Source organism: Portunus trituberculatus, chromosome 17 (assembly GCF_017591435.1).
Source record: "Portunus trituberculatus isolate SZX2019 chromosome 17, ASM1759143v1, whole genome shotgun sequence".
NCBI classification, from domain to species: Eukaryota; Metazoa; Arthropoda; class Malacostraca; order Decapoda; family Portunidae; genus Portunus; species Portunus trituberculatus.
In genome coordinates this window covers 30,465,619-30,485,024 of record NC_059271.1, presented here as the reverse complement: position 1 = coordinate 30,485,024, position 19,406 = coordinate 30,465,619, and the positions used below count along the sequence as shown (strand labels likewise).

At 40.9% G+C, this 19,406-nt stretch overlaps 1 protein-coding gene across 1 annotated transcript in view; it reads right to left on the bottom strand.

The window, feature by feature from the left end:
- Nucleotides 1–8,334, bottom strand: part of LOC123505141 (small conductance calcium-activated potassium channel protein-like) — a 746,606-nt gene extending 738,272 nt beyond the window's left edge. Inside the window, 1 exon segment of the mRNA XM_045256256.1 lies at nt 7,931–8,334. The gene's annotated coding sequence lies outside the window, so the exon portion shown is untranslated.
- Between the last annotated feature and the right edge of the window lie 11,072 nt (nt 8,335–19,406).

The following is a 19,406-nucleotide window of genomic DNA, read 5'->3' as shown; positions in this document are numbered from 1 at the left end:
GGGCCAAGAATTGAACCCTGTGGCACTGATGCCTCCACAGGCAGGGACTCAGATGTTTGCCCGTTGACAACCACCTTGAGGCTTCTGTCCTGCAGGTAATTTCCCAGGAGTCGTAGCAAGCCACCCTGGATGCCTTTAGCACGAAGCTTTTCCAGTAATCCGTTGTGCCATACTTTATCAAAAGCTCCAGCTATGTCCAAAGCAACCACTATAGTGTCCTTGCCGTCGTCGAGGGCGTCCTGCCACTGCCTGGTGAGAAGCATCATTAGGTCGGAGGTTGACCTTCCAGGTCTGAACCCAAACTGTTGGTCTGAGAGGAGGGCATTGTCCTTGAGATGGCTACACACCACCTCTGCCACGACCCTCTCAAACACTTTACCCACCACTGACAACAGGGATATGGGTCTGTAGTTTTTGGGTCCGTCCTGGAGCTTTTTGTGTGCAGGAACTACTCGAGCCTCCTTCCACACTGAAGGCCAGACGTTTTCCCGTACACAAGTTGTGAACTTGGGTGAGAGGGGCAGCCAGTTCCTGGGAGCATCGCTTCAGCAGGTGCGGGCTGATGTCATCAGGGCCGGTAGCTTTCTGTGTGTCCAGCCCCGCAATAATCGCTTCACCTGCTGATGCGTCACCTCCACCATGGTGACAGTCTTCTCACATTGCTGGACCAGCTGAGGCGGTGGCTGCTGTGGATTCCCCACCTTCATTTTTCCAGCAAACAAGGAAGCCAGCAACTGTGCCCTCTCCTTACTGCTGGTGGCGACAGTACCGTCCTGCTTGCTGAGGGAGGGATGGATTCTTGGTGGCCAGTTCCTGTTTGTCCTTAACAAGGGACCACCAAGTTTTGTTTCCTACGCCAGTGCCACACAGTTTCCGGCGCAGGCTTTCCTCCCACTTTTTTAAGGCCCACTTGCTGGTTACCACCATCCTCCTGCATGCAGCCCTATGCAAGTCCTTGTTGCGCCGAGTCGGGTTCCTCTTGTAGCGGAGCCAGGCAGCATACTTTGCCTCAGCAGCAACACGGCAACGGTAGCCAAACCATGGCTGATCCGTCGGTCTGGTGGTGTATTCCCTGTGTGGGACGTGGCGTCTCTGGAGGGCGAGAAGGTGAGAGGTGAGTGCAAGTGCTTCACTCTCTGCTCCTCCCTGTAGCAGAGTGGCCCATGGGGTGTGGGTCAGGTCGCGGCGCAGGGAAGCCCAGTCTGCTTTGTTCCACAGCCAGATGGTGCGGGTGGTGGCCTCGTCCCGAGCCACGCCCACTTCCAGCTGTGTCAGTACAGCGTGATGATCAGAGCTGCCCACGAGCCCCAGCTGATGACACTGAAGCTTGTCCTCCTGGTAGTCTGAGATGACAGGGTCTAATGTCCCTCCTCGTTCATGTGTGGGGAAGGTGACATGATCTGTCAGACCCTGCACCTCAGGAGATTCTCGTAGGCGTCTCTTTCCAGGTGGTGATTGAGATCCCCCACAATCAGCACGTGGCTGCAGCTGTGTGCCATCATCAGGTTGTCTAAAGTCTCAGTCAGGTACAGGAGTGAGTCAGGCCCTTGTCGCGGGGGGCGATACAGGGCACACAGTAGGAGGGCTGAGCGGTCTGCCAGCGTTACTCGGAAGTACATCATCTCCATCAGTGGAGGCGTGTCTATGTCGAGTAGCTGGGCCTGCATTCCTTCCTTGAAGCAGACAGCCACTCCACCTCCTGTTCGCTCCTGTCGGTCCCTCCTCACCCAGTGGGTGAAGCCCTGCATCCTGCCATACGTGGGCTCCACCTCACTGTTCAGCCATGTCTCTGTCACCACAACAACGTCTGCATTGTGTCGTTGCACACAGTTGTGGTATAAGTCTGCAAGGTTAGTCCGGAGACCACGGACGTTGCTAGAGACGACCTTTAGTTGGCGGCGGGGCAAGCTGGCTGTACCATGGTGAGGGATGGTAGTGAGCGAGGCCTGCTAGTCCGAGGTGGTGGTTAGGGTCCGCGGCCGACTGCTGGTACTGGTGAAGAGGTGGTCCACTGCCGCCCCTGGCTCTGATTCCAGATACCAGGCTGAGGAAGGAGTGGGCGAGGTTGTGGTAAGGACTGAAATGAAGTGAGGTGGTGGGCGGGCTGAGGCGCTGCAGGTGGGAAGGGTGTGGCTGTGTGTCTTTCCACCGTAAGGAGCCGCTGTAGGAGACGCTCCTGACGTAAATCGTCAGTTCTGGCGTGGCAAGTAGCAGAAGTGTGTCCTTTCCGTGAGCAGTACTCACACACTTTTGCCTTGGCTCGCTTTTGTGTCTGCTTGGTGGCCTGGTGAGTCCTCAGTCCTTCGCTGGACACCTTCCTCGCGTCCTGCTGCACTTCCCTCTTAGTTTTCTTTTTTCTCCAATCTCCTGAAGTGGTCTGAGGAGAGGTTCGTGGGCGAACAGAGGCACCTCTCTCTCTCCGTTCGATCTCTCTCTCTCTCTCTCTCTCTCTCTCTCTCTCTCTCTCTCTCTCTCTCTCTCTCTCTCTCTCTCTCTCTCTCTCTCTCTCTCTCTCTCTCTCTCTCTCTCTCTCTCTCTCTCTCTCTCTCTCTCTCTCTCTCTCTCTCTCTCTCTCTCTCTCTCTCTCTTTCTTTAAAATCCGAAGTACCATGACTCCCATATGAGATAATCTTTAAACCACTAACTACAGTGCTCTTTAAACCTAAACTTTACTATACAAAGCGCTAAGAACCACCAATATCTACCACTCCTGGCACGCCCTAGCAAGAGAAAGACACACGTGACCTGCTAGTCCTCACACAGAGCACAGATGAGGAGGAGGCATGTATTGTTGAAGAAGCATCACTGAATCTTTACCCTCTAGACTACGTGAAGTTTCGTTTTATTTGCCTCTGAGAATGGAATTGGAAGGTTGTGTCGAGTTGGTGTTTATATTCGTTTAAATTGAGGATCTGAGTTGTTTTCTTGTCTCCTCGACGCTAACCACCGCGGCCCCCAAGGATGTGACTGAGTTAATTATATGGAATGTACTTTTAGATACAGAAGTGTTTGTTAATATAGCTGTGTCAACTTTGAGAAAGCCAAGAGAGAGAGAGAGAGAGACAGACAGACAGACAGAGATAGACAGAGTTACAGACAGACAGATCGACAGACAGACAGACAAAGAAACAGACAGATAAAAGAAAGTGATAGACAGACAGACACACAAATAAAAGAACTCACCCAAACAGACAAAAAGACAGACAAAAATGGAAGGGGCTACGGTTTTCATCTTTCTTTCTCTGGTAAACTCTGGAACATTCTACTTGCTTCTGTATTTCTATCTTCCTATGACTTGAACTCATTTAAAAGCGAGGTTTCAAGACATTTATCCTATTCTTTTGGCTAACTCTTCTCGAACCTGCTTGGGAACTGGCAAGTAAGTGGGTTTTTTTGTTTAATCGTTTTTTGCTGCTCTTAGCCAGAATTCTCCCCTTACATAAAATAGAATGAATAAATAATAGAAATCATGTCGTCGTGATGCCAATAACACTGCATTGAGTCAGTGGGTCAGTAGGGCTCAATGAAGCAATCTCCTGGGCCCACCACTTGACTCTCGCCCCAAGCATGCAATATAACACACTAAAAAGACGCGCGCCAAAGATTAATTTCAAGTGCAGAATGGGAAGTGAAATGGAGTGACGTAAAGAAAGCCGATCCCAGCTGCCTGTTTGAGGACCGTGACCCGTGAAGTGATTGTGTGTCTCGCCGCCTTGCGCACACTCCCTCCTCTTTAAAGCAGCCAGTCAATCTGACCCGCGAAAGCCTGTTTTGTACACCCGCACTCACTTTGTCGATGTTGTTGCTTTTTACTGTATTGTATTTGTCAATTTGTTTACTTTACTCATTCATTTATTGTTTATTTTGTATATATTTTATTTTCTCTTACTTTTTTTTCTTATTTTGTCTTTTTACTGAAAGGTGCGATACCAGAAAATAATTGCACAGGGTAACGACGAGAGGCAGGTGTCCTCACTTCTCTTTAATACAAAGGATCTTCACACTTTTACTTACATCTTTACTCTTTGACTTTTCCTTTATACGTCTCTCTCTCTCTCTCTCTCTCTCTCTCTCTCTCTCTCTCTCTCTCTCTCTCTCTCTCTCTCTCTCTCTCTCTCTCTCTCTCTCTCTCTCTCTCTCTCTCTCTCTCTCTCTCTCTCTCTCTCTCTCTCTCTCTCTCTCTCTCTCTCTCTCTCTCTCTCTCTCTCTCTCTCTCTCTCTCTCTCTCTCTCTCTCTCTCTCTCTCTCTCTCTCTCTCATTACAAGATTTTTCTTGCTTTGTTCCCACAACTCTGAAATGCCCCAAAAGAAAGTTTAGACTTCAAAGAACACTTTATGACAAACGTGTTGTCGTGTTGTTCCACTATTCATCTACTTGTTGAGGTTTGGTGATGAACGCTACTCAACTGCAGTGAAGAGTGCAGAGTGTGCAATGAAGCTGAACTGATGGCACTGACTTAACGATCCGAAAGATTTTTTGAAATCTCTTCGACTGACTCAATTAACCTTTGTAAGACTTAGTTTTTACATTGAATTCCCCCTTCTTCCTTCCCTAACGAAGATCCTTCTTTTGTTTCTATCTAATTTTTACATCACGTTGACAGTCAAGGTTGTGTTGTCGTTAGTATCAGGTCCACTGTATATGTTTTGAATATATGAAGGTCATTATCTCTCAGTAAAAGATGGGTGTTCTTATACAAGTATCTCTCAGTTGATTATGTGTTCATCACTAGCATTGGTTGTATTCTTTCAGTGACCAACGAAGTACACAAATATTCATGTTTCCCTAGATGAGTTGTTATTGTTGCAACCTTACCTGATATATCATATTCATTATCTTTTTGTGACCACCGAATTCTTCAGCTCATACATTCTTCCATTTGAAGACCCTTATTAACATTGATTCATTCTACATCTCAGCTTGACTTTGAGCTCAATGTTTAGTTCTGTTCTACTAACCCAAGTGTTATTGGTAGAGTAGTGACTCACAGATGACACGTTATAACCCTCAACCATGTATGAAACTCCTGTTCTGTACAATTAACCAAGCCACTTATATTTGATAACTAAGCATATAAGGAAATCAAATATCTGTAACTGCAATTCTTCTCACCACTTCCAACATTTTAGTGTAAATACTTTCATATCTTATCCCTTCTTCAAATCAGACGACACAATTCTATTTTTGTTATATTTTTGTGAAAAAAAAAATCAAATCAATCTGAATAATTGCATGATTCCTGTTTATCTCTGCCTCGAGAATGTAATTTTATGACTGTTAGAATATTTTTCCGATTATATCTTCTTGTTATGACTTAATAATCTGATTTAAGAGTCTTGGTCCAGCGCTGCAGCTTGGAAAACTGTGCTTTCATACCAACTCTCTTCCTGGTCTATTTCACTTTATTTTGTTGGTATGCCAATATATGTAAAACCTTCCTTGTCGAAAGAAAATTTGTATATGATATGTGCACGAAGTGAGGAAAAGTGTTGTCGATAGTGGAGCAAACTTTATTGAAGACTGACAGCTCCAATAAACTTAGGTACGGTGTGAGGATACAATCAAGCAAAAGGAATATGTGTTAGTGGCGGTGCAACAGTATGCTGAGAGTGGTATTAGCGTAAAGAAATTATATTCATGCCCGGAATTCAAATCTTATGATGAAAGTTGTGTTGTAGATTTAGAAACACTCCAACAGACAAGACAAGGACAAGATCATTTTTTTTTTTTTTAACGGAGCGGGAAAAGAATGAATTAGTAATACAACAAACTTTCTTGAGTGAAAAGAAAACAATATAGGGGAGGAATACGATAACAGGACTGCTATCAAAAAATAATTCTAGTAAACACCTGCGCCATGTGTGTGTGTGTGTGTGTGTGTGTGTGTGTGTGTGTGTGTGTGTGTGTGTGTGTGTGTGTATAAACGCAAGTAGTAAAATCAACTAGTGTTAACTAAACAAGTAACGTGGCAGCTCTATGATGACTGAAATAAGAACGATAAGATAAGAAAAACAGTGATGGTGATGCTGGTGTAGCAGGATTGGTGTCAGTGACGATGATTCCTGTGATGTCAGATTGTGGTGATTATAATGATGATGCTAGTAACAGTGGTGGTGGCGGTGGCGTTAACGAAGACATTGATAGTGTACGTAGCTGTGATGATAGCAATGGTAGTGATAATGTGATTGTAGGACAGAAAGTATCAGAAAAAAATAACAAGAAAAGAAGAGATGTCACCAATAGCCATAGTAACACGTGATTATAACTACAGTGATGATGCCGGTGGTAAGAGAAATGACGTTAGTGATGCTGTTGATGACAAGAGTAGTGATGGTGATGCTGATGGCGGCATTGATAGTGACGGTGAAGGCAGAGTCAATGGTGGTCGTGATTGCGGTAACAGTGATGGATAAAGTTAGACGTAAGGATGTCTGGGTATCAATCTTAATCCCATTGCTCCTCTCCTCGACCCGCGGTGGGCGCTCAAACTTCCTTTCTCGAAGGAATAAAATTGGTGGCCTAATGGATTTCTAGTGAGGCACGCAGAATTCCTCGCAAAGACCCACAAAATCCCTCACTCCGCGCCACCCAGACCCACTGAAACCCGCGTGGGGACGACAGCCACGTAAAGATCATAACTTAGGACTACTGGCTCCCATTAGCACTGTGCTTTAAACCTACACCACGTCTCTCTCTCTCTCTCTCTCTCTCTCTCTCTCTCTCTGGAATATGTATATAAATTATACGCAGTATTACTATGTATAAAATACATTGGCCAATAAATGTATCAATCTCTCTCTCTCTCTCTCTCTCTCTCTCTCTCTCTCTCTCTCTCTCTCTCTCTCTCTCTCTCTCTCTCTCTCTCTCTCTCTCTCTCTCTCTCTCTCTCTCTCTCTCTCTCTCTCTCTCTCTCTCTCTCTCTCTCTACTTAGTATAGTGGAACAGTGTAACAAGATCCTTAAGAATTTGTTGTTGTTCGACGTCCCTTTCATTCAATCTTTTTTTTTTTATTCATCCTATTATTATTATTATTATTATTATTGTTTCGTGCGTAAGCAATAATAAAAGAATCACCGCTAAGAGACCTTCCATTCTTTTTTTTAAGATACTATTGTGAACTTTTTAATAATATCACCTGCTTTTGAAACGCGGAAAGCAAGAGTATCGTGCATCAAGAAAAAAAAAAAGCATCGACGCATTCAGAGAAAGACTGATTTTAATACCACAATACGACTCCTGAATAATAGAGTAATTCTTGTTCCTACCGTTCTTAAGAGATAACAATGCAATGGAAGGCTAATGTGATTCTTCGTAACGAAATGCTGGAACGTGTGAATGGCGGAGAACATTTAGCTCCACGTGACTGCAGGAACTCGCTCCAGAGAAAGATACTATTCGTGTGTGGGCAGCTGTGAGCCTCAGAACAATAGACTTCACTTCAGATTACTCATTGTTTTACCAGACATCTTACCGTGAGGACTTAGAAACGAGGGTAAACAATGTTCTTTATATTATCATCACCAATATAAGAAAACGTGTGTGTGTGTGTGTGTGTGTGTGTGTGTGTGTGTGTTTGTGTTTGTTTGCGTGATGTGCGCACACACACACGTTCGGGATAAAAATGGACTCCTTGTTAATGACGTGATGAAATATTCAATGCTAGGGTCCACCCGGCCAGCTGTCTATCTCAGAGGATCACGGCGTCTGGACAGTTCGGCCTTGTGCCATCTCGGGTCGAAAGACAGGTGTTCCTTCATACTTTCTTCTCAGATCTGTAGCCTGTCATCATTCGTGTCGAGCCTGTTTGTTTGGTTACAGCTTTCAATCAGCACAATAGGTACTAAAGAGAAGTAGCCTGTGCCGTAAACTGAATGTAAAGTTCATGGAATTGTAACAGATCAAAGTTGTAGTCGTCTCGCCGCTCCTTACCTGTGTTATCGGTGGCAGGCAGCGTGGGGAGTCAAGGCGTTGTCTCCTCACATTGGCTACAACTCTTTAAGAAACTGAGGGATTTCTTCTTTATTTATTTTATTTTCTGATATGTATTTCACATGTCACTCCTTTGTAAGGAAAGAAACGAAACGAAACAAAATGATATGTAGTTTGTAAAAGTTCATTGAAAGTGTGATGTGGATATCAGTACGAAAAACTCAACCGAGTCACTTTGTTCATAATATCACTCAAGATAAGTTTATCCTATACAATGTCTGAATTCATTATCAGCGAACGGGTAAAACGTATCGCACTATAGTGGTTCACAGTCCCAAGAGTCTTGGTTCGAGGGGAGAGCGAGGAGCACGTGTGCACTCCACTAAGGCTGCTCAGCAACTGGTGTTCCTGCATGCTGTGGGCCTGTGGCACTCACCAGCTTCTCTCCCTCTTCCACGCGTGCGCACACCTGCCTGACCCTCTTCCGTCTACCCATGTCTAGAACGTCACTTACAGGTCTATCATTCATTTCGTCACAGAAAAATCAAATTTGCGTTCATCTCTCTCTCACTTTTTGTGAGTATTCAAAACAAGAAGTTGCACGTGGAGGACATCCTCGCTCAACGTGACAAACTTTGAGGACAGGTATTCCTCGATCCAAGGAGCGGCCTGGGACGGGGCGCGGTCATCCATCGTCGGGTGTAGAGACTTCAGAGTGTGTTTCCGGCCGTTGTTGTTGTTGTGTGTGTGTGTGTGTGTGTGTGTGTGTGTGTGTGTGTGTGCGTGCGTGCGTGCGTGCGTGTGCGACCATGCGCGCGCGCTCACATTACAAACGTTAATAAGTAGAACCAAACAAATTACCCTAATTTATCGATACAAAATTTAACATTATTCATCTTCACGCTCAGTAACCATTGTTAGTAGTGACAACAATGTACCACAGAATATGTGAGGCATTCCTTCCAATTGTTTTCTTCACTGCGTCAAAATTTAGGATTCAGTATATTCCTTTTTCACACAAAAGAACAACAAACTAGCAGAATGAGGCCGTTTGTTGCGTTTGTCCCTGAACACAAAAGCCAACGGGGAAAACTTGTGGCCACTGTTGCTGTTTCTGGACTTGCTGCTGATGCTGCTATGTCTCTGTTGTCTCGCAGGTCTCACCAAGCTCGTGAGGTGCGTTCTGACCTCCGCAAACTTAGAGTTCCGCACTGTACACTGACACATGGTAAATTTTGTGATAAACGCTAACGTAATTTGCTAATTGACAGCAAGCACTCTTTTTTATGTTTCATTGCTTCGCTTTCATTCCTGTTTTCTCTCTCTCTCTCTCTCTCTCTCTCTCTCTCTCTCTCTCTCTCTCTCTCTCTCTCTCTCTCTCTCTCTCTCTCTCTCTCTCTCTCTCATTCTTTCTTTTTTTCTCATCATATGTATATTTTCTCACAATGTTGTCCTTATTTCTAGAGGATACATTTTTTTCTGAAACTGTTAATCAACTTTTCTTTTTTTCTTTTTCTTTTTTTTTTTTTTCATTTTGTTTCCCTATTTATGCATTATATTTATTTACTTCATCCTGCTGTGTTGCCCTTGTCAGGCTCATCGCTTTAATTCTCCCTTATCTGCTCCAAAACCCGGAACCTTAATTTCCTAAGGCATAACAGGCAAAGCAGCGGGAACCCCTTTGCGCTGCACATCAGCGAGCAGGCACGACGACCCCGCTGGCTGTGCATAGTGCGGTGTTGTTGTGGTTACCCTTCACTCCAACATTCTTCATTACTTCATCATGCACTCACTGGGAGATGTTTGACGTATTCATGATCTACTGACACTTCCTGACATCCATGTATTGTACATTTAATGGACCGCACTTGACATTATAAGTACATTATTTTACATCTAACGTACATCTACTTTCACTTATTGACATTACATAATTTGTAAGTACATTTTCTTCACAATATTTGACATCTATACACTGGACACTTTACTTAGCGCGTATATAGTTAACTAAACAAAAATGTAAGTACAAGATGTCCTTTCGTCCACATATTTTTTTCTCACCACGAGTTAAATGTAACAGTATGGCATCTCAGCCAACAATCGGAATGAATCTTATTTATGGAAATGTTTGCAGTCTGAACATTACTGAGCCAGCGAATGCTAAATCCCTATTTTTTTTTTTTTTTATGCATATAAAAAGAAAAACCGGCTAAAGGCAAAAAAATAAATAAATTGATAAAAAAAAAAGGGCCACTGAAGGCTTCGGTCCGTAAAGAAGTTAGATAGAAATATAGTCGGAAGGGGACTCCAAGGATGGTGTAGGAGTCTTTTTTTTTTTTTTTTTTTTTTGTAAATTCTAAATTTTGCATGAAGAATGTATGTGTTGATAGATGCATGTACTTTTGTGTGAAGGAAGAGAGTTGTCTTTAGAGGGCAGGCTGTGACTGCCTCCTTGTGTTTTGAAACACAAAGGGCAACGTTCAGGGCAAGGTTCAGTGAGGTCACAGCTGGCGTTAATTATAAGATGACAGCACTCCATGAGCCAGTGCTACTAGACCTCACTTCAAGAACACGTTTGAATAGGGTCTACTCTACTGCTTGAAAAGTAAGTGTGTGAGAATGAGAGAGAGAGAGAGAGAGAGAGAGAGAGAGAGAGAGAGAGAGAGAGAGAGAGAGAGAGAGAGAGAGAAAAGGGAAGTGGGAAGGGGGAAGAGGGAAGGGGGAAGTAAAGGAAGGAGGCAAGTTTGCACCAGGTAAAATGGTCAGTTATGATAACATTTCCCGCTAATTTCTGAGGATGAGACCAGAAAATGTCATCGTTGATTTTATAGCTATTAAAGTTCCTGACGATAGCAGCAACGTTTTACAAAAAACAATAGCATATTCAAATATGTATGATTAATTCATTTTTAAGCCGCAAAAACCATTAATATTTTCAGAGATAGAGTTGTCAGTGAACAAATTAATTAGCAAAGTGAGCTGCAGCCTGACCAGCAAGCATCTTTCTTTTTTCCTGCATGTCAACTGGTAAAAGATAAAAGGAAAAAATGTTAAGCATGACACCTTTGAAGATTATGTTCAGTTTATTTTCAGTAATATGCGATCCGTTATAGGTAAAGGTGATCCATGAGAGTTCATATACATCATGTGCAATTATACTATACTCGCAGATAATTAGATTACTATACTCAGAACTTCAAGCAGCGCAGTAAATTTTTCACACCACGTTGATTAGTATTGTAGGAAGTTATTTACCAACAGGACCTCCATTCACGCATTCTGATGAATCTCGATATTCCTTATTAGAAGATTGGCTGAAATGTTTACTATTGTCTTAGACAGCGTGAATCATTAACACAAAATCAATACAAGCTGGAAGGGAAGATTTCCAGAAACCGTAGTCAAAACTATTATCGTAAGATCCTTGGAAAACTATGGGTGAATAAAAACTAATTCATCGTAACTATTTTAGTGTTACATGAGTGTTTGAACCTCGCATGAACAGTCACTGTTTCATTTCTAACTGTATGAGCTTCTCGTTTAGTTGTCATGGTGCACACGATTTGTGCTAGTGTATCCCCAGGTAACACGGACGAGTGCCTGCAATTATTTCCTCAGCGCAAAGCAAGTATCAGGGATGAAGTGAGGTGCTTGTGATGAAATAGCAGGTGTGTGCTTCCTGTCATGACATGACATAATATGAACGTTCTGTTGCTAGAATTATTAACGCATTGTAATGTTATGATCGGTGGTGTTAACATGAGCTGCTGTTGTGTTGCTTTCTTGCGGATATTACGATTTTCTAATTTTCGATGCACAGAATCACAATTACTCAGTGAACCACGCGAATGGAAGGAGACAACTACATACATAGATTCAATCTTCATCTACACTCTGAGTTTTTTCCTTTTCTATTTTTTTCAGAAAGTGTCTCTTCGTATTCTCACTCTTACTTTACATTTATTCGCTAGCCTACAGCCACTCTGTTATGAAACCTGAGTTTCCCGAAGAGGAAAAGTCCATAAAACTTAAGCTAAGGTCATAGGCACTAGAATCCTGAATGTGGAGATGTTTATATAATATTATGTTTGTAAATTATATCATGAATCTATAATGATAGTTTAATAGCGGATGTAGAACCTGCAAGCTTTCAACCTTCTAAAGTATGTGATTACAAAGCCACTGATACCAAATCACATGTAACTTTATCGCAGAGCTTGCATCATTTACACTTATTTAGTTAATTTCTCTTTTTTTATTGGATGAGGGAGATGTTTTATAAAGACCACCGCATCGAGATGAAGGCGATGTTGAAGCGGCCATTGCATTAAGAAGAAAGAAGGGTAAAAATTAAAACAACAACAACATCAACAACGGCGACGACAAAACGAAATAGTTCAGAAAGTTGATCACATGACGTAGATTCAACCACTGCTATGTTTACTTGCACTCAGTAGTATCAAGCTTCACATTGTTGTGTGCGTGTTTTGTTTCTGATTTGTGTCATTATCTTCACACAAACTTCACTTCCAAGAAATCCCTCATCCAGCGTTGCAGGCATATTATCAAAGTAGGGTAATATTTTGCTCAATTACAACGTCAAAAGAAAATTACACAACCTCATTTCACCTCAGATTTATACACGACACAATATGGTGTCTCATCCAATGCTTTTTGGGAGGTGCTGGGAGGAATTTTGAATCGATGTAAAAATACCAGGTGTTATTAGAGTTCTAAAGAGAGATAAGATAAGATATGGTATGCAAATAACATAGTTTGTGGAGAGTCATTTCAGTCCAAATCACTCCTATCTGTTTATCGATCCCTGAGGAAGTTCTGCTAGAAAAAGATTCAAGTACAGAAAGACACGGGCTCCTATAGGTATTATGTAATCAATAAGAAGATGCATTCCATTATCATTTTTGTCGCGCTCGCTAAGCGCGTGAGCAATTTTACCGCGTCAACCGGTTTGTAAATGAAGCACATGTGCTGCAATGGAGCATCCCGCGATGCTCCTTATTTAAACCGATTACAGCCACTAAAGTCAGAGAGGAAAATTACTTGTACGCACTTAGATAAAAGCTTCACGTTGGACGCGATCAATTGAAAAGTGGGTGCACTGACGGGTGATGAAAGAAATTACTCCACTAGAGTTAATGGATGCGTGAATCAATGCACTTCTGAAAAACCTTTCTTCATTGAAGATGAAATAATGATGACAACGTTGCTGGTAACATTGATGATAATGCCTATATATATATATATATATATATATATATATATATATATATATATATATATATATATATATATATATATATATATATATATATATATATATATATATATATATATATATATATATATATATATATATATATATATATATATATATATATATATATATATATATATATATATATATATATATATATATATATATATATATATATATATATATATATATATATATATATATATATATATATATATATATATATATATATATATATATATATATATTATTAGGAGGAAGGGAGCAAGCCTTTGCGAATAATCGGGATCAGGAATTACGAGGCCTTATCTTGCTCCTGTAGGTGGTTTCTCTATTTTTCATAGTATTGTTATCGCTCTCTATGTGTTCATGCCATTTGTATTGCAGTGCCAACAACCTATAACCTTCATTGTTACAGCCATTGATGTCACCTTTCTTGTTTCTTGTTATGCTACTGCGGCGCCGTCACTTTCCTGTTCTTTTCTCTTAACAGCTGAAACACGTTGTGTGTAGTTTTAAATAAGAATTCTGCTTCTTGCTTTTAAGCATCTCTGAAGATAAAATAATTCAAGATACTGATTTTCAGCTTTATGTAACAAAGAGAACCTGTTGCTCCTTTTCTTGATATAAAACCAAACGAAGACGATATCATGAAATACTGCAGACCATTTGATGTCAATAAGAAGTTTCAGCCAAATTCCTGTAGGATCTCTTAATGGATGCTATTCTTGTCAGTTCTCAGTAAATCTAGACAGCGAAGATGACATTAGCTGTTAAAATGGAAATATGAAGTGCACTATTGTTTGAATACTTAGAATTATTGTTTACCCTTGGCGATGCAGCACCAGTGTATAGTGCGGCGTTTCAAAACACTCCTGTGAGAGACGGAACTCGTCGTTGTCTTAATCACATGAAGTAATCCAAGTCTGCTTTGAAATTTAGAGTTTTGTATCAAATGAAATCGAGGATAGTGCACAGAAAAAAAATGACCACAGTGAATGAGTTATATAGAAAAATATGTAATGGAAAAGTCAGTGTGACAAGTAGTGTTGTTAATCGTTTGTTGAAACCTTGTACTTTGTCAGTGTCTCCAGTGCTGCACGTGAAGCTCCGTTACCTGTGTAATTAAACTAGCAGGTCAGATGCGATGGTAAAAGAAAGGAGCATTCACAGAGGTGAGGCTAAAGAACATTGGCGCAGTGTTATCTCATATCAATGTGGCGCCGTGATTGTTGAGCGTTATCAGTGCCTCTGAAGGGGATGAATGTACTATATGAATCGATACGGAACAGGGCACCGCGATCAATAGTGAGCTAAGGTGTTACACTCATCTCTGTGTTGTGTGTTGCATCCCAATAGTGAATCCTCTGAGTTGCTGAAATGTCTATTAATCGCTAAGTTTTGTTTTCTCTCTCTCTCTCTCTCTCTCTCTCTCTCTCTCTCTCTCTCTCTCTCTCTCTCTCTCTCTCTCTCTCTCTCTCTCTCTCTCTCTCTCTCTCTCTCTCTCTCTCTCTCTCTCTCTCTCTCTCTCTCTCTCTCTCTCTCTCCTTTAACACAGTCAGCAGATCAGAGGACTTTAGAATGAAGAAAACACAAAACAATGTAAAATGTTAATTCATTCTGACTATAACTGTGCATACAACCTTCCTTAGAACCTGCTATACTGCTATATGAAGAATGCTAGCCAAGTGAAGCATCAAATCTGAAGCTTCATCCTTTCCTTCCTTCACAGTTACATTAACGTTCAAACCATCACTTCTGTATCTCTCAGTGTTGTATTACTTTACCATTTGTAGGTTTCGTGCTCTGGTCTTTGTATCTAAGCATTAAAGTGAGATTCTTTCTTCTTTAGTATATAAACTACACCGTTAATTGCATGTCACAAACTGTATCGAAGAATCAAAATCTACCATATGCAAGGGGAGAGAGAGAGAGAGAGAGAGAGAGAGAGAGAGAGAGAGAGAGAGAGAGAGAGAGACAGGGGGGGAGGGGAGGTGAACTGAAACTTGTGCAAATATCCAGAATGAAGGAAGGGGAGATTGATTTAAAGGCGAAAGGAGAACCAATCGGGCATGCCATTGTGACATATAGAAAGCAGATACGTATTATGTCATCCATTAAAAGTGAAAATGTAATGCATGTTATGATTATTACATGGAAGAGAGCTCGCCGGGTGAACAAACACGGAAGAGAGAAGCATTGATATTTACCATAAAATGCCTTCACATCCGTGAGATAATCTTCGCTGTAAAAACTAAAACGTCCCAGAGGACATACTGTCAATGGAAATTAACAGCAGAGGGAGGAATGAAAGTGTTTTTTTTTTTTTTTTCATATCATTGATAGTGCAAACCAGTGTCCGTAGGAACCTTACAGATAGCAGATGAGGCTTGGAAAATATAGAATTTATATATATATATATATATATATATATATATATATATATATATATATATATATATATATATATATATATATATATATATATATATATGTTTTGACTGTGGCCTGCCTGACTTAACTGTGAGATGCTGATGCAGGATATATTTTGAATAGCGTAAGAGGAATGATATATTTAAAATTTCCAACTGGCCCTGTCAAAATTTGTTACATGAATACTGAACATGCAGTGCCTCTAAATCAAATAATGTAAACTTACATTGTAGCATACCCTCCCCCACACACACGCACGCACGTACGCACTCACGCACGCACTCACTCACGCACGCACGCACGCACGCACGCACGCACGCACACACACACACACACACACACACACACACACACACACACACACACACACACACACACACACACACACACACACACACACACAAACAGATGTATGCGGATACCATTAATCTGATCGATATCGAACAGACAGAGATAATAGTGGGTTTGACCCACTGCCCTGCTAATGACGAAAATATGACATGATATACATAGATTGTCCCTAATGGAGGAACTGTCATAAGCCTTATGTTATTGGTTGGACTCAGAGGAGAGTTTATCCCGAACCATGGTGACCTCGCCCTTGAGTAATGCACTTGTATGGCGGAGAGAAGTGGCTGGCAGGGGCTGTGTGTATGGGTAATAATGGTAGTAACAGTAATAGTAGAAGCATCATTGAAACAGTAGCTATAGTAGTAGTAGTAACCATGATAAAATATAGTAATAACTGTTATATACTATATATTAGTAATACCACTAAATGTTTTCACTAGAAATAGAAGTAATATTAGCAACATTAATAACAATACCAATAATAATAATAATAATAATAATAATAATAATAATAATAACAATAATAATAATAACAATAATAATAACAATAACGATAATAATAATAATAATAATAATAATAATAATAATAATAATAGGAACTATGTTTATGAAAATCAAATTGAAAATTATTTGGTACAAAATAGAAATGAGATGGTTCCGACACGGTGAACACGCTCCAGTGTCGTTGATGGTGCAATATTGGAGAGTCTCTTCTTATAGCTTACTCACAATATTTGATGTTTGTTCCCACGTCTTTCCACTCGGAAGTTTTTGCAACCCTGTGATGCTTAGGTTGTTCCTTTTCGGTAGTTGATACGATGGTACAATTCTTGTATTGATTTTAGATCTCCTGGCTTTTCGGTGCTGGATCTTTTAAACACTTTTGCATAGTTTTTAAGTTCAACGATTTCGACTTGTGAATATTCCAAACGCTTGATAAGGTCTGTTAGTGTGCTTTCAGTGATCCCAATCCTTCCTATAAGCTGGTCAATCACAACGTCCATTGCAGACTTCAATATTCTGGTGAGCTTCCAGTTACAACTTAACAGCGTCTAGGTCCATAGTGATGGTCTGTGACGACTGCTAGGTAGGCATGTCCTTTTGCAACCGAGTCTTTTGTGTGTGTGTGGTGGGGAGGGGGGGGGGTTGGAGTGTGTGTGTGTGTGTGTTTAACCAGGATGTTCGAAGCCAAGCAAAAATAATAAATCTTACCTCCACGAGTCAAACATTTAAATAGACAATGCTACCAACCTGTACTCCTACAAACCTACTCTGAAAATATACTCCCTCTTTAAAGACAAAACCTGAATTATCTTGACCAAGCACGAGACGTATACGTACGAGTTGAGTTCTCCAAAGACTGTTTCTAGTGTTGTCACCTTAAGTCCCCAGCCGCCAGCTATGACCGCGGCTAATTGCTGCCATTGTCGACCCACAGACGGGATCAACTTGGAATTGCGTGTAATTGGAGAGGCGTTGTGGCGGACTGACCTGAGTATGAACTGACCTGTGCGCTCTCTCTCTCTCTCTCTCTCTCTCTCTCTCTCTCTCTCTCTCTCTCTCATTAGAACGATAGAACTGATGAAATTGCTCTACATTCATATAGCAACGCAAACTCGCACAATGTCAATTAGTGAAGAGATAAAAAGTAAGAAAACGAATGTGAACTGCCTCGTAAGTAACCCGTGAGACAAAGAACACAGACAGGGAAGCTAACATGAAGAAGTGACCATTATAGTGAGACGATAAGTGAGTGAAAAAAAAAATAATACAAAACAGCTAGGCCTCCTTCACACGTAATGATTAATAGGCCATACATATATTACTACAATAGGTCCAATTTTTTTACTCTTTCGCCACTTGTAGAGTCGCGGGCAGTGGTCAGCGGTAACCTTCTGCACTCCTTTACAATGCGTTTTGCGTTTTTTTTTTTTTTTTTTTCGCCCTTTTTTCCAGCCGTGGTCAATTTTTTTTTTTTTTTTACATTCAGAGCAGTATTGAATGTTTACTTGGACACACAAAAAAAAAGCCAATTAAGATTAACATTTTTTTTCTTCTTTTTGGACGCTGATGGATTTAACCTCTTCAGTACCATGACGCGTTTCCATATTCATTCTGGTTACTATTTGGTGATTTTATACAGCTTCAGAAACTTATGTGTGGGATTCAAATAGTGAAGACTGGGGCCATTAATCTTTTGACCTCCATAGACCCTTCCTAATGTCAATAAAATAGTCTAATCGTACACAAATCTCAAAGTAAAAATGTGTCCCGGTATTGAAGAGTTAGTGCACATTTAAGATAACATTGAAATAACATTAGCTGGTTTTTTTTTTTCAATCCGAGCGCTGGATTAGATTAAGTTAATTTAGCTATAGTTCAGTTTATTAATTTTATTGCCAATCCCTTTATAATATGAATCATAATTAAAAGAGGAGCATCATTCTTTATTCAGAGTAGTAGTAGTAGTAGAAGTAGTAGTTAGTAGTAGTAGTAGTAGTATCGTTATATCCTTTTCAGCAGCACACGGAACAAAAAAGACATTCATATCCCTTAGTTCGTTTCTTGGTAAGCGTACTGGGGCTCGTTCCTCTCCTACAGCTGTGGGTTAAGCTACTTACAGCTCCCTGACCCAGCCACCTACGCAGCCTCAAAGAACTTCTAATCTTCGTCATTTTCCCAAGGCGGCTCCAGTCTTCTAGTAGAGGAAGAACGATATAGAGTTTGGCTCTTCGTAAACAATTCCAAAGAGCTATGAATCCTTTCCTCTCTACTCATAGTCTCGAAATACGAAGGAGAAACAAACCAACATATAACATTTCTGAGCTAAATTCATTTAGCCCTTCAGTACTGGGATGCATTTTTGCCATGAGTTTTATTGATATTAGGAACTAGGAACGGTCTATGGAGGTCAAAAGGTTAAGGGCCAGTGTTCACTATTTTAATCCCCACGTAAGTTTCTGAAGCTGTATAAAATCACCAAATAGTAACCAGAATAGATATGAAAACGTATCATGGTACTGGAGAAATTAAATATGTCGAAGTGTTTCCAAAGCCTCCACCTCTCCCACCGCGACAGCTAAAGTCATCTCCGTATTATCCCGTCCTCTGCTTCTCTGCTCATCGGGCAGGAATTGTTCGTCGTCCCGCAGCGTAGGGAGGCACCTCAGAGCCTGAACTGGGGGAGGCGCTCGTTCATGCCCTGAAAATTTGTTTTGCTCTCTCTCTCTCTCTCTCTCTCTCTCTCTCTCTCTCTCTCTCTCTCTCTCTCTCTCTCTCTCTCTCTCTCTCTCATCTCTCTCTCTCTCTTCTTCTTCTTCTTCTTCTTCTTCTTCTTCTTCTAATTGTTATTATTATCATTATTAGTATTATTATTATTATTATTATTATTATTATTATTATTATTATTATTAACAT